Source organism: Triturus cristatus, chromosome 2_2, assembly GCF_964204655.1.
Source record: "Triturus cristatus chromosome 2_2, aTriCri1.1, whole genome shotgun sequence".
NCBI classification, from domain to species: domain Eukaryota; kingdom Metazoa; phylum Chordata; class Amphibia; order Caudata; family Salamandridae; genus Triturus; species Triturus cristatus.
In genome coordinates, this window is record NC_140582.1 from 499,435,317 (window position 1) to 499,449,185 (window position 13,869).

The window sequence follows — 13,869 nt, forward strand, 5'->3', positions numbered from 1 at the left end:
CTGGGGTAAGTATCTCTAATCCTACTTCCTTGGACTCTAACATTTGTGACCGTTTCAGACATTATTTATAAATATAATCGTACTATGTATGTACTGCGGTACACCAGTCGTGCTGTTCTTATCTGTAGTTTAGCCCAATTACATAACCTTGTTGTAGGCGGCATGCCAGGTCCATCAGCTAAGCTTGCACCCAAGAGAAACAGATATGAGCCACATGATGATGCAGACTCACGTTACTTTTATTTACTACTACTGTCTGCAGGTGGGGAAGCTCATCTTTTTGTCTGACGCCTTACGGCCGTTGGCACTGGTCATACTCTGTTACATGAGGGCAAATGGCATGCACAATTTCACTTACACCCTGCCATAGGTACTACAAAAAGGCTGATTATTTATTTATCGGATCCAACGATCATTGCTTATATTCATATTATAGATGCTGCTAGTGCTAATACGATATACGACATCAGGTCGGTAGCGGTCGGTGGTGGGAGTGCTGCCGGTCGGTGACGTGGGAAGGTGCAGGGTGGGGATAGTAAACGATGGATTAAGGACATTCACAGGTAATTAAAGAATACATTAAAAAAAAAACATTGCTGCACACAGTAGCACACACTGCATCGCATTCGGCGGTGCAGTGCGCACCTTGAAAATAGTTTTATTTATTTTTATGTTGATTACCTGTATTTGGCCGTAACAGTAATACACAGTTTACTCGCCAGTGCCACCCACCCGTCCCCTCCCCATGTCGCCGCCCGCCAACAATCCCACCACCAACCGCTACTGCAGAGGGTACTTTGCTTTCATTGCTTGTGTAACCAATATACATAAACATTAAACAACAGATAGGCCACCCTTTGCAGGCTGGCTGCCCCAATCGAAAATACATTAATAATAATAGGTAGGGAGTGGTCCCCAGAGTGGGAGGAAGGGGTTTCCGCTTGATAATATATGACGTGCTTGCAAACTACTGCAAGTGTACTGTATGCTCATAATACTACCTTGATTCCTCTAGGCTTTGCTACTGTCGCGCAGTTTCTGTTACATTTTCTTCAAAGTAAGAATCTCCAGTGACACTTTCCACCTATACTGTCTTTTGGTGATAGTACATCCAGGCATACATCCATTAAAGTAAACGTCTATCCTTTTGTTTATATCTCTTAACAAACCTTAGTTGGTTTCACCAACAAATACCCATGCTTCTGCTCCTTCCTTCCTTGCCTTGGCTTTGAGTTTGAACCAAAAACACCGCTGACTCTTGCTATCTAGTACTATCCACCCATACTGTGTCGCCCATCCAGGCAGGCATTCTTTCACCTTCCACCCATCCTTCAACAACCCATGCATCTGATCTTATTACTATCAGACTCCTATAAATGCTTCCAACAACATATCCTTCTCTGCCGGTCAGTCATATTGTTTATCTCGCCCGTCCTTCCACCCTTAGTGCTTTCCCTCTATGTTCATCACATCCATGAAGGTCATCTGATCTGAGTTTGTCTTCTCCATAAAACATTCACAGCTGATTTTGGAGTCAAATAGAAGAGGCCATTGGTTACTCTACTCACGCTGGTAATGCTACGTAAAGGGTGTCTTCTTCAACCGTTGTATAATGTCGCACAGTACAGTGAAATAGTGAACACAGTTCCATCTAGCTGTAAGGTCAAGAAGTAATGAATATAACTTACCGCCGCCGGCCACTGCTGCTGGATCCCCCCTGGGCCCTGTGTCTCCTGCAGGTGCCGCCAGTTCGCCTGCCCCCTCCGGAATGGCCGCATCGCTGGCCCCGACGGCACTGGTGGATGGTAGTGTGCCTAGAAAAAAGCATCAAAAATTTTTTAGATGCCTGTAAACCTCCCCCTATTTTAAGTGTTCACTTGGAACATTGAACAAAAAGTTAATGCGATGCAACATACATCAGCACTAGACAGTAAGTACAGTCAGTAGACATACACTAGTAGGATATGGTTCCACTTCCTAGGGTCATCTAGTCCTACTCTACTCTTTTGAAAGTTAGCCTGAGCCATGAGTAACCCTTTTAGATTCATCATGTCGACTACTACTCTTTTGGTGCATATTATACCTGCCAGCGTATTGACATGTGCAGTAGATGCCTTTAAGGCCGCTTGACTGTTGCATACAAGTGAAGAGGTCGAAAAAAAAAACAACATATTGACTTTGTTTAGTTTATATTGCTTAGCCATCACACATACATGTTACACTTTTTGGCATGACTGCTAAATGCTAGCATCATTCACCAGTATACTATCTAACGGCTAACTCGCAGCGTTTTTCTCATATATCATAGGCGGAAGATTCCCTTCTACAAACCAGAGATTTACAGAGCAAAGTGGATGCAAGATGATGTAACCAGTATTTCTACGTTCTACGGTGAGGGATCTTCCAGAATTATAAAGATCTTGGCTCTTGTTCTTGTTGTCAATCATGCACTTGTAAATGTTTACTGTTTTAATGTTAGGCTTTTTGCTGGCTTATTGACTATGGCTGTCGTAAATTAAATTTCATATTAACGATGTACAGAGTTTGATACTTGTTTCAAATAAACCTTTTGAACTTACACATAGACTCTGTGGTATTTGGTGTGGTGGAGTGGACTTACACAAGTGTGTGAGCAAAATGGTATTTGTTATTATGTTCTGGATTGTCTCTGTCTCCGTCATCATCAACATTGTGTATCGTCTTCGTGGTGGGGTCGGGAGTGGGACCCTAATGTGAGACACTATAGCTAGTCTGTTAGGGGATCCTGGGTTCTTCGGACTGAGGTGTGATCAGTAAGATCCAACCTCCCATCAGCACCATCCTATTTTGTTGTGCATAGTTCTGTATGTGGCTCTGCAGAATCCTAGACAATAGTAGTATCATGTACTATCCGATCAAAAACACTAGTCAAATATCTGGTTGGGCATTTTGTTTGTGGTAATTGTCAAAGCCTCAACATTGAGAAGACTTGAAGAGGACAACCCAAAGGACAGGACTCAGTGGCTAGAGCTATTGGTCAATCAGAGTTTTATTGTTGCAAAGAAAACATTCTATTAAAGAGTGGGCAACTGTGCAAGCTTCGCTACACACAGAGTAATAATAGTAATAGTAGTAGTAGTATTAGTAGCACAGAGAGTCATAGCAGAGGGAGTTAGAAGCAACTTCGAGGCAGGGATAAACAGAATTAGTAAACAGATAGTCAAGGTCAAAGAAGTAAGCTTTTGTAAAAAAGAGATTCAGAAAGTGGAACCATAATTTAGAGTTTGGGAAAAAAAAGATGCAGTAACATAACATTTAGGGAAATATAAATGTCAATCTAACCAATGGAGGACTTACTGGGGCCAGCTGCAGGAGCCTCAGTAGAGGAGAGGTCCTGGGGTTCCCCCGCCGACTCCGACCCCGTCTTCTTGCCCCTGGGTGGTGCTGATGATCATGTAAAATATAATAAAGAAAGAGACCAACATTAAGGAGTGCTGTGAGAAAAATAATAAATCATTTGGAAAAACAATAAGTCAAAGAACATTTTAGGAAACAACAAGTGCAATAAAATTGACCTATCTAATCAGATGGATCGACTACTGGCTGCTTCCTAGTGCATTTACGGATCGTCTACTTATTTATGAACACTCCAGTGTTCCTTGATCATTCTGATTCCAAATACTAACAAAGCCTAGTAAGTACCACCTGACCTACACCACCTATTCCAGACGGGCCAATTGTTCACTAAGTCTGCACTTCAATTTTTTTCAGCCATCAAATGCATAGATGATGAGATGGAGGACACATGCATAGTTGCATACATTAGTGCATACATACAACAAATTGTGGGTTGGTTGCATAATGCTGATCTAGTTCTGCTACTGACTGACCATGCTAAGCCTACCACTCACTAAACAAAGTACAAAAGGTTCGACGGAGGACTGGGGTAAGCAGCACTCAGTGACAGAGGATGCGTCACGCAGACCGCATAAAACAATTAGTAACTACTACTAACAAACTAAACCTAGTATCCAATATCCATCCACCACTATTTCACAGTAGGACAATGGAAGGACTAGAGTCTCTCTAGCAAATCGCATTACCTAACTTCAGTTCTGTAAAGTAAACTCTTACATAATCAGCATCAGCACAAGCTAGCGCAAACTACGTTGCAAACAAGTAAGAGTACCACCGTGCACCTGGGTCCTTAAATCAAAGAACATTTTGCTTTTTGGAACGTAATACCAGCAACGCTTGGCACGCAGCAGTAATCTTGTTGTTCATCTAATTTAATATACACAATCAGTTACTCACCAAGCCCGATGACCTTGACACCTAGCAGGTCCAACAGGTCCTGCTCCCGGTCCAGGATGTCGGACCACCGGTGAGCTAGCTGGTTGTGGGTGCGCCGGATCCCAGTGCACCGGAACACGGCCCGGCGCACCTTCGCCCACCGACGGTGCCGCTCCTGGGTAGCGTACCCCGAGCCGGGCCTGCCGCCTGCTGCCAAGGTCAAGGGGAGGAGGCGCTGGATGAAAAAAACAAGAGCCGCCACCTCCTCCTCCCCAAACAGTTGCCGGGCCTGCACCCCTGCAGGACGCATTCTGCCGCAAGGCAGGCGGCGCTTCTCTGCGCCTGCAGGTCCCTTGCCCTTGGGACTTGGTGTGCCCTTGGCCATGGTTCTGGGGTGGGTGGGAGGCAGAAAAGAAAAGTCCGAAGGGGAAAAAAAGTTAGGGGGAAGAAGATAGAAAGAACTTTATAAAAGTAACAAAAACACAGTAAAAGTAGAAATAAAATGCAAAATATAAACTGAGGCAAACAGAGAGATAGATAATAACTAAAAAAAGTCAGGAAAAAGGCTTTAAAGACAAAGGATTGCTGTGATAAAGGGAGGATACAAAAGTAGGCCCAGAAACATGGCATAGAGTGAAAAACAAGATGGCCGCGCCCATTCGCGACCGCGTGGGTAAGTTCGCGCGATATTTCTCGCGAACATGTACAATTTATCGCGAACAAGTAAAATGCGCTCCCGAACACGTCAATGCACATCGCGAACACGCTATCCGCGACCCGGAACAGGAAATAAGGCATCGCGAGCGGGCGGGACTATAGAAAAACAAGATGGCCGCGCCCATTGGCGACCGCATGGGTAAGATCGCGAGATATATCCCCCGAGCATGCAAACAGTTCCCCGAACATGCTTACCACGCTCGCGAACAAGAAAAAGCCATCGCGAACAGGTTGCCACAAGCAACTACGCAAGCTCGCGGAGCTTCGCGAAGGTCGCGTAGTGCAATGACATCTTCGCGAAGCTTCGCGAAGCGCGACTACGCGAACTACGCCCAGGGTTATTTACGGTAAGCCACAAGCACTTTAAATTCATCATGCTCCCCTTTGGCCTTACCAGCACCCCTCAGGTGTTCGCCAAGGTGACGACAGTGATCACAGCTCATCTGTGCAGATCAGGGGTGCGAGTATTTCCCTACCTCAATGACTGTCTGCTGAATGTGGGATTGCCCCAGGCTGTCATCTCCCACCTCTAGAATACAGCAAACCTTCTGCATTTGCTGGGGTTCACTATCAATGTGCCAAAGTCACACCTGTCTCCCTCTCAGATGCTCCCTTTCATTGGAAAGGTTCTGGACACAGTGCAGTTTCTGGCTTATCCTCCTGAGCAGCAGGTCCAGGATAGTCAGGCTATGATACCGATGTTTCAGCCTCTATCCTGGTTTTCGGTGAGGATGACTCTGAGGCTGCTGGGCATATGTGGGCTCTGCAGTGCGAAGTGAGGTTCCAGTGGGTGCAGCATCAGGGGAATCTCTCTGCAATGGTCCAGATCACAGAGTAAACTGCAAAGGACCTTTAATGGTGGCTAACAAACCACATTTGGGTCAGAGGCAGAACTCTTTCCCTTCCCCAACCAGATCTCACAGTAGTGACAGATGTGCAACTTCTGGAATGGGGCAACCATTTGGGAGAGGTAAGATCAGAGGACTCTGGTTTCCGGCGAAATCTGGACTCCACATAAACATGATGGAGCTATGGGTGACCTGATTGGCATTGAAAGCCTTTCTACCCTCCATTAAGAAAAGCTAGTACAAGTGCTTCACAGATAGCACCAATGCCATGTGGTACTGCAAAAAACAAGGCAGGGTGGGGTCATGTAACCCTTGTCAAGAGGCCCAACCTCTCTGAAAATGGCTGGAACAGCACGACATATCCCTGGTGGTTCAACACATGGCAGGTTCTCTGAATGCCAGAGTTGACAAACTCAGCCATTGATTCCTAGCGGATCACAAATGGCTTCTCCATCCAGAGGTGACGCAATGTCTCTTTCAGCAGTGGGGAGAGCCTTGGTTAGATCTGTTCGCCTCTACCGAGAATGTGCAATGTCAGCAGTTTTGTGCACTGGAGTTTCCAAGGTTGCTCTCTCTTGGAGACATTTTTCAGCTTGAGTGGAGCTCAGCCCTCCTGTACACCTTTATGAAAATATCACTGCTGACAAGAGTTCTCATGAAGATCAGGAACAACCGGGTCCAAGTCATCCTTGTGGCTCCAGATTGGGCATGGAGAGTCTGGTATTCCGAGTTTCTCAGCATTAGCATCGATCCTCTTATCAGACTGCCCCTTCAGGAGGATCCTCTATGGGAGCAGCAGGGTAAGGTCCTCCAACTGAACTTGTCCACTCTGTGCCTTCTTGCGTGGAGATTGAGTGGCAACAGTTGACAGCTTTTGACCTTCGTCCAGAAGTCTGCAATGTTATTCTGACAGCCAGGCATCCCTCCAGCAAGATGGTATATGCCTGCTGGTGGAACAAATTTGTGATATATTGTTCAGAGATGTTTATTGACCATCTTTCTGCTTCTCTTTCTGATGTCCTTCTTTTTATTCTTACCCTTGCCCAGAAGGGCTCTGCTCAGGGCACTCTCTGCTCTGTCTGTCTTTTTACGGCTGCTTGACCAACCCTCTTTCTTTAGGTCCCCTATTGTGAAAAGGTTTCTTAAAGGTCTTGTAAATATGTTTCTCCGCTCTCCTTTCGTTATGCCTCAGTGCGACCTTAATTTGGTTCTCACTTTCTTTATGTGTGCTCCATTCGAGCCTCTTCATAATTGTCCCTTCCGGCTGCTCACCATCAAGACAGCCTTTCTATGGCAATGATATCCACCCATAGGGTGAGTGAACTGCATGCTTTTTCATTCAGGCCTCCATTCATGTCTGTTTTTCCAGACAAACTTGTGCTTCTCTTTAGGGCCTCTTTCTTGCCAAAAGTGGTAATACCATTCCATGTGGGCCAATCCGTCACCTTGCTCACTTTCTATGCTTCTCCACATCCCTCAAAAGAAGAGGAGCAATTCTACTGTCTGGACCGAAATAGAGCGTTGCCATTCTACCTTGATGACCACAAGAGTTCCGGGTGGACGACAAACTCTTCGTGGGGTATGTTGGAGCGAAGACGGGGCAGGCTGTACAGAAACAAACTATTTTGTGTTGGGTCATTCTCTGTATAAAAATCTGCTATGCACTGGCCATGAAGAAGCCCCCTAAGAGCTTAAGGGCTCATTCTACTAGGGCAAAAGATGCTAGCACTGCTGTCCCAGTCCTGGACATTTGCCAGGCAGAAATGGGGGCGTCCCTGCACACATTTACCAAACATCACTGCCTGAACAGTCAGGTCCCCAGGGATGGGCACTTCACCCGCTCAGTCCTGCAGGACTTTCTAGCATAGAATTGGTCAACAGCCCCACCAAAAGAGATGGTATTGCTTGGGTATCTATTCAAAGGTAAGGAATCTGCGGCTAGATGTCTCTATCAGATGAAAAAGTTACTTACCTTGGGAAAGACAAAATCTAGTCACAGATTTCTTACCACCCACCGCCCTACCTGCTCTTTCGACGGATTACTAGGGTTAGGGCTGATCCCTTTCAGGGCCCTAATTTGGACACACCAGTGTCAGTGCGCTTCATGGCTCCGTGTGTGGAAAGTCTTGAAAAGTAAGTGATGTAATCGAGCCAAGGTGGCGCCTATATAGGTGAATGGAACTTCATTTCCGGTGCGGACAACGTCATGCAGACCCGACTGATGCCACCTACCGGTGCGGAGGGGTACTGCTCAAGCCAAAAACTTCTGGATCAAGTCTGATGCCTCATAAATTAAAAGGTAAGGAATCTGCAGCTAGATATTGTCCTCACCAGATAATGCGTTACCAAAGGGAAGTAACTTGTTTGTCTACAACACTATATGCCATTCCATTGTAGCACACTGTACCACACACTAGTCTACTCTACCTCACTGCACTTGTCAACACTGTACCCTACTCTATGCCATTACACTGTACTCCACTCCATGAGCCTTTATCACACTCTACAACACAACATAACACTCCACTGCACAACACGCCACTCTACTCTATAACACTTTGCTCCACTGTATGTTATGCCACTACAATGTACTACACTCCATGGCACTGTGCCACATGATGTATTAGGCAACAAAATGGCATTTTAGTCCACTTTACACTACGCCACACAATATTAATTATAATTCGACATTCTTCCATTCAATGTGTTCTAAGAAATTCTACCATTTCAGATGTCATAAATCTTATTATGACTGGTATAATTTCACATGCTATAAGTTATATAATATGTAAGGGCATAACCAATGCATGGAGAAAGGGGGGGTTGTAGTTAATGTAGTGTAGCGATTGATGTGAGAAGTATGTGTACAGAGGGGCGATACATATTGTAAATTGAAGGTGGTGCATAAATTATAAATGTAAGCTCTAACTAGTGGTGTGTAAATTAGAAATTAAAGTTATAACTATAACTTTATTAAAATGTCTCAAGTTTGTATAGTTTAAGTTGGGTTTATGTATAAAGAATAAATAAAGGTTTCCGAACTATAACTAAGCATTAACCTTTTGTCTTTTCATTACATATATGTATTATCTACTGGCGGTCGCCAGTAGATAGTCATAGTTAGGACCTATTTTCAATAGGAAATCCGCAACATTCTATTCCCAATAAGTCTGGCGCCGGTTGACAAATCCTCGCGAAATTTTCCAAACTTTTGGCCAGCTCCGCTCCGCTCCAACCCTGAAAGTTTCGTGGTGATTCGTCAAGCGGGGGCAGAGAAAAAAGGGGGGTCCCAAAACGCGTTTTGCCCATGCAATTTCCCATAGGATCTGTTGTCCCAGCTACAGCCCGAACCGCTGAAAAGAATGACACCAAATTTGGCAAAGAGGTAGTCCTCAGTTCAGACTCGTGTCTTTTGCATAGATGGTGTGAATCCGTTCAGTAGTTCCTGAGAAAATTAGAGTTAAAAGTACATAAATATCTATGGCTGGGGAGGATCCGCGGACCCTACCCGCACCGTGAGCGCACCCTCCCCGAACCGAGCACGCACCCTCCCAATCGCGCGCTGAATGCTAATTGGCTGTCGAGTGTCTCTCTACATTCGAAACTAGGAACTGTTGGTGGCCATTTTCTGCCTCGGTAGAAGCGAGGCTGAAGAAGCAAGGGGAATAAGTGTGTAAAACATATAAAGGGGGCAGAGTGGAAATACTCTGACCCTCTAGAGGTGCTTAGGGGGTCCCAGAAGGACCCCCTGGGGCACCCTTGTTAAAAAAAAACGGCGAAATGCACGCACGGTGCGCGCATCCTATCGTGTTGGGTGCGCGGATCCACAGCATTTTTTTTTTTTAAAAGATAAGAAATCATTGGTTGTATGACTACTTTGTACACTGAAAGGTAGGGTGTATATTTCTGTTTTTTAAAGGTATGATTCTTATTGGTTAACAAAAACAGATTGTAAGGAACATTATATATGATTAGCTAATATGTTGAAAAGTGAAGCACACTTCCTCTCTTGTGTAGCAACATTGTGTGCTGAACTTCTGAACTGTGTGCTCAGTGCAGTGTTCCATGACCGGTTTCTATGGTAACAGGCAGAAGGCAGATTGGGGGAAGGGTTGAAATGTATTTCAGTTGGAAAGGGTTGAAATTTTAACCAATAGAAATGTGTGTTTGCTTTTGAGTTTATGTGTGAAGGATTGTGATTTTATGTTTACATGTATATGTGTGGAAAATGAAAGGGAAACTTTTCCATTCTTTGTTTTTGCTGAGAGGTGCACAGTGCAGAGAAAAGAACTTGAAAGATGAGTTATTTAATTGTGAGGGGATGTATGTAGACTATTTTGATTTTAATCAGACTAATGTATTTCTCCTGCTAAAGTGTAGGGAGTACTTTTTTCTCTACAATGTTATTGACAGTGTGTGTGCAGGTAGAATCCATTTTGTGATAAGCATTTGTGTTTTTCATGTGTTTGCAGACAGATAACTGTGCTGTTTTTATATTTTGGTAGAAACCAGTCATTGTTTATGAATTTTTTAAATGAGTTATGTTATGTTTCTATACTAAAATGTAGTACTTCTAGATGAAGAAATGTGTTTTGGTATAGTGCAAGGGATAGTGTTGTTTGTCTAGAATCACACAGTGAGTATGTGTGCATTTGGGAACCACTGTGAGAGAAGCATTTGGTAACATCGTGTATTTGCTGATAGATAACTGTTTTAAACTGTCATGTTGTGAAGTTTTAGTAGCATTAGAAGACAGTTATGGCTTATGCTTTGATTAAATGAGTCAGGCTTTGACAGAAAAGTGCAGTCCTGAAATATGTAGATTGTGTGCAGTTCCCTTACCACTTGCACTGTAGTGAATGAGTTTTGGTAAACTCCTAGGGATAGTGGTGCTTGTCTAGAATCACACTGTGAGTTAGTGTGTATTTGGGATCACTGTGAGAGAAGCATTTGGTAACATCATGTATTTGCTGACAGATAACTGTTTTAAAACCTGTCATGTTGTGAAGTTTTAGTAGCATTAGAATCCAGTCTTTGCTTATGCGTTGATTAAATGAGTCATGCTTTGACACTGAAGTGCTGTACTTAAATATGTAGATTGTGTGCAGTATCATTAACTCTTCTAGACTAGTAAATTAGTTTTGGTAAACTCCTAGGATAGTGTTGCTTGTCTAAAATCACACTGTGAGTCTGTGTGCATTTGGGTAAGGATTGTGAGAGAAGCATTTGGTAACATCGTGTATTTGCTGACAGATAACTGTTTTAAAACCGGTCATGTTGTCAAGTTTTAGTAGCATTAGAAGCCAGTCTTTGCTTATGCTTTGATTAAATGAGTCAGGCTTTGACACAAAAGTGCAGTCCCGAAATATGAAGATTGTGTGCAGTTCCCTTACCACTTCCACAGTAGTGAATGATTTTTGGTAAACTCCTAGGTATAGTGGTTGTTGTCTAGAATCACACTGTGAGTCTGTGTGCATTTGGGAACCACTGTGAGAGAAGCATTTGGTAACATCGTGTATTTTTTAGCAGATAACTCTTTTAAAACCTGTCATGTTGTCAAGTTTTAGTAGCATTAGAAGCTAGTCTTTGCTTACTTGCTTTGCTACTAAGGTGCAGTACCATGTACTATTCTCTTCACTGTGGCAGAACTGAAAATTTAAAAGTTTTACCCAAGCACTGTCCTAGAATTAGTCTGATGATTAAGTCAGTTTCTAAGTACCAAATAGACTGCTTCAAATGTCTATGCAGTATGCATGTAGTGTTCTAACATACTACACACTTGTCTTTTACACCTTCAATTCCCTAGTCAGTATCCATACACTTCCAGGAAACACCCTGTCACTCCCTTTGCAGTCCTCTAGTGACCCATTCAACACCATGTACTAATCCATTCACTGTGCCAAAACCCAAACACTTATAAATTCACCAAGACACTCTCTTTCCAGTACTCTAATGATTCAGTCACTGCCTAAGTATTCATGCACTGAGCCAGGCCTTAGCACATGGACTTCTTCAAACCCCTATCCACTATGCATGCAGTCCTCTAACCACCTACACACTTCAAACCCCTATCCACTATGCATGCAGTCCTCTAACCACCCACACAATTGTCTTTCACACCTTCAATTCCCTAGTCAGTATCCATACACTTCCAGGAAACACCCTGTCACTCCCTTTGCAGTCCTCTAGTGACCCATTCAGCATCATGTACTAATCCATTCAATGTGCAAAAACTCAAACACTTATAAATTCACCAAGATACTATCTTTGCAGTACTCTAATCATTCAGTCAGTGCCTAAGTATTCATGCACTGAGCCAGGCCTTAGCACATGGACTGCTTCAAACCCCTATCCACTATGTATGCAGTCTTCTAACCACTTAGACACTTGTCTTTCACACTTTCAATTTCCTAGTCAGTATCCATACAGTCCAGCAAACATCTTGTCACTGCCTTTGCACTCCTCTAGTGACCCATTCAGTACCAAGTACCAATCCATTCCCTGTGCGAAAAGCCTAGCACTTATAAATTCACCTAGGCACTCTCCTTGCTGTACTCTAATCATTCAGTCAGTACCCAAGTAGTCATGCAGTGAGCCAGGCCTTAGCACATGGACTGCTTTAAATGCCTATGCAGTATGGATGCAGTCCTCTAATCATCTACACAGTTGTGTTTCACACCTTCAATTCCCTAGTTAGTATTCATACACTTCTAGCAAGCACCCTGTCACTCACCTAGTGTGTCTCCTTATAGTACTGTAATCATTTAGTCAGTTAGCATGTAGTGTTTTAGTGAGGTAGGCTTTAGGGCATGAACTGCTTCAAAGTAGTATGCACTATGCATGTAGTGTTTTAACCATCGTCACACTTGTGGTTCAGGGCTATAGTTTCTTTGTCAGTATTTATATAAAATGTGTTTGTACAGTTAAGGAATAGTATAATTTTGAAAGTTATTAATATACATTTATTTGTGATTCTTTTTTACAGATACAGAACAGGAGTGTTTCTCATCTGTTTGCACTCTTCTCGTGGAAGATTGTTTGGATGAAGGGTCCTTAGGTGTTTCATCATACTTGCTGTGCCGCATGAGTATTTTTTGTTAGGATCCCCTCGTAACAGAACTCTTTTGAAAATCTTGTGCATGAGAAAGGTGGCATTGGTCTTTGGTTGCCCCTCGAGAAAAGTAGAAAATTTCCACATCACTGAAGGAAAACGTTGTGGGCGTGGTGCATCCTCCAAAAATTAATCTTTAGATTTGGTGAATATTTTAAAGTGACATCATTTACAGTTTTTGTAAGTTAAAGTTAAAAACGTTTGTTAGCTGTGTGCATTTTATATATCTGTGATTTGTATCTTGTTTTTTTTTTTGGAGAATGGCATGTTGTTTTTTTTAACAATTTTTGAGATTGTGTTTTTTTTGCCCGCTGTTAAGTGATGAGTACGATTGAAATCACTATTTTTAGTGAAATTTAATATATTCTGAGAACAGCAAAAAAATTACTTTGTGGAAATTATGCTGTGTTGTAAAAAAATGTATTATTACATGTTATAATTTTTTTTTCCTTTTCTTTCACAGATCCAAATTTTAAAATAAGCAATTTATATGAATTTATATTTGAATGAAAAACAGAAAAAAATGTATATCATTTTTTATTCCTATTACTGTGAAGGTAAGTTTAACTAAGTCTCAATATGCAGAATGAAGAGGTCTGCAAGAAGCTACAAAGTTGAAACACGTTTCTAAAAACACTCTGTTTATGTAGTTTTGAAATCTGACCATAATCAGATATCATGTGACCTGCAAAAAAAGAGATTTGAGGGGTTCATAATATTTCCCATTTTAGCTATTCAAGGAACGCAATCATTTCAATCATTCTTCGTTGAACATCTTTGAAGACAAAACTCTGTGCTTAGCTTCTATCATTCACAAGGAAATTTAAAAACGGAAATATGTCACTTTTTGTAACATAGTTATTGGGCAAGATACTCTTTCATATTTACAAAGAGAGGAAAAGGCACTCTGTGCACTTTTTA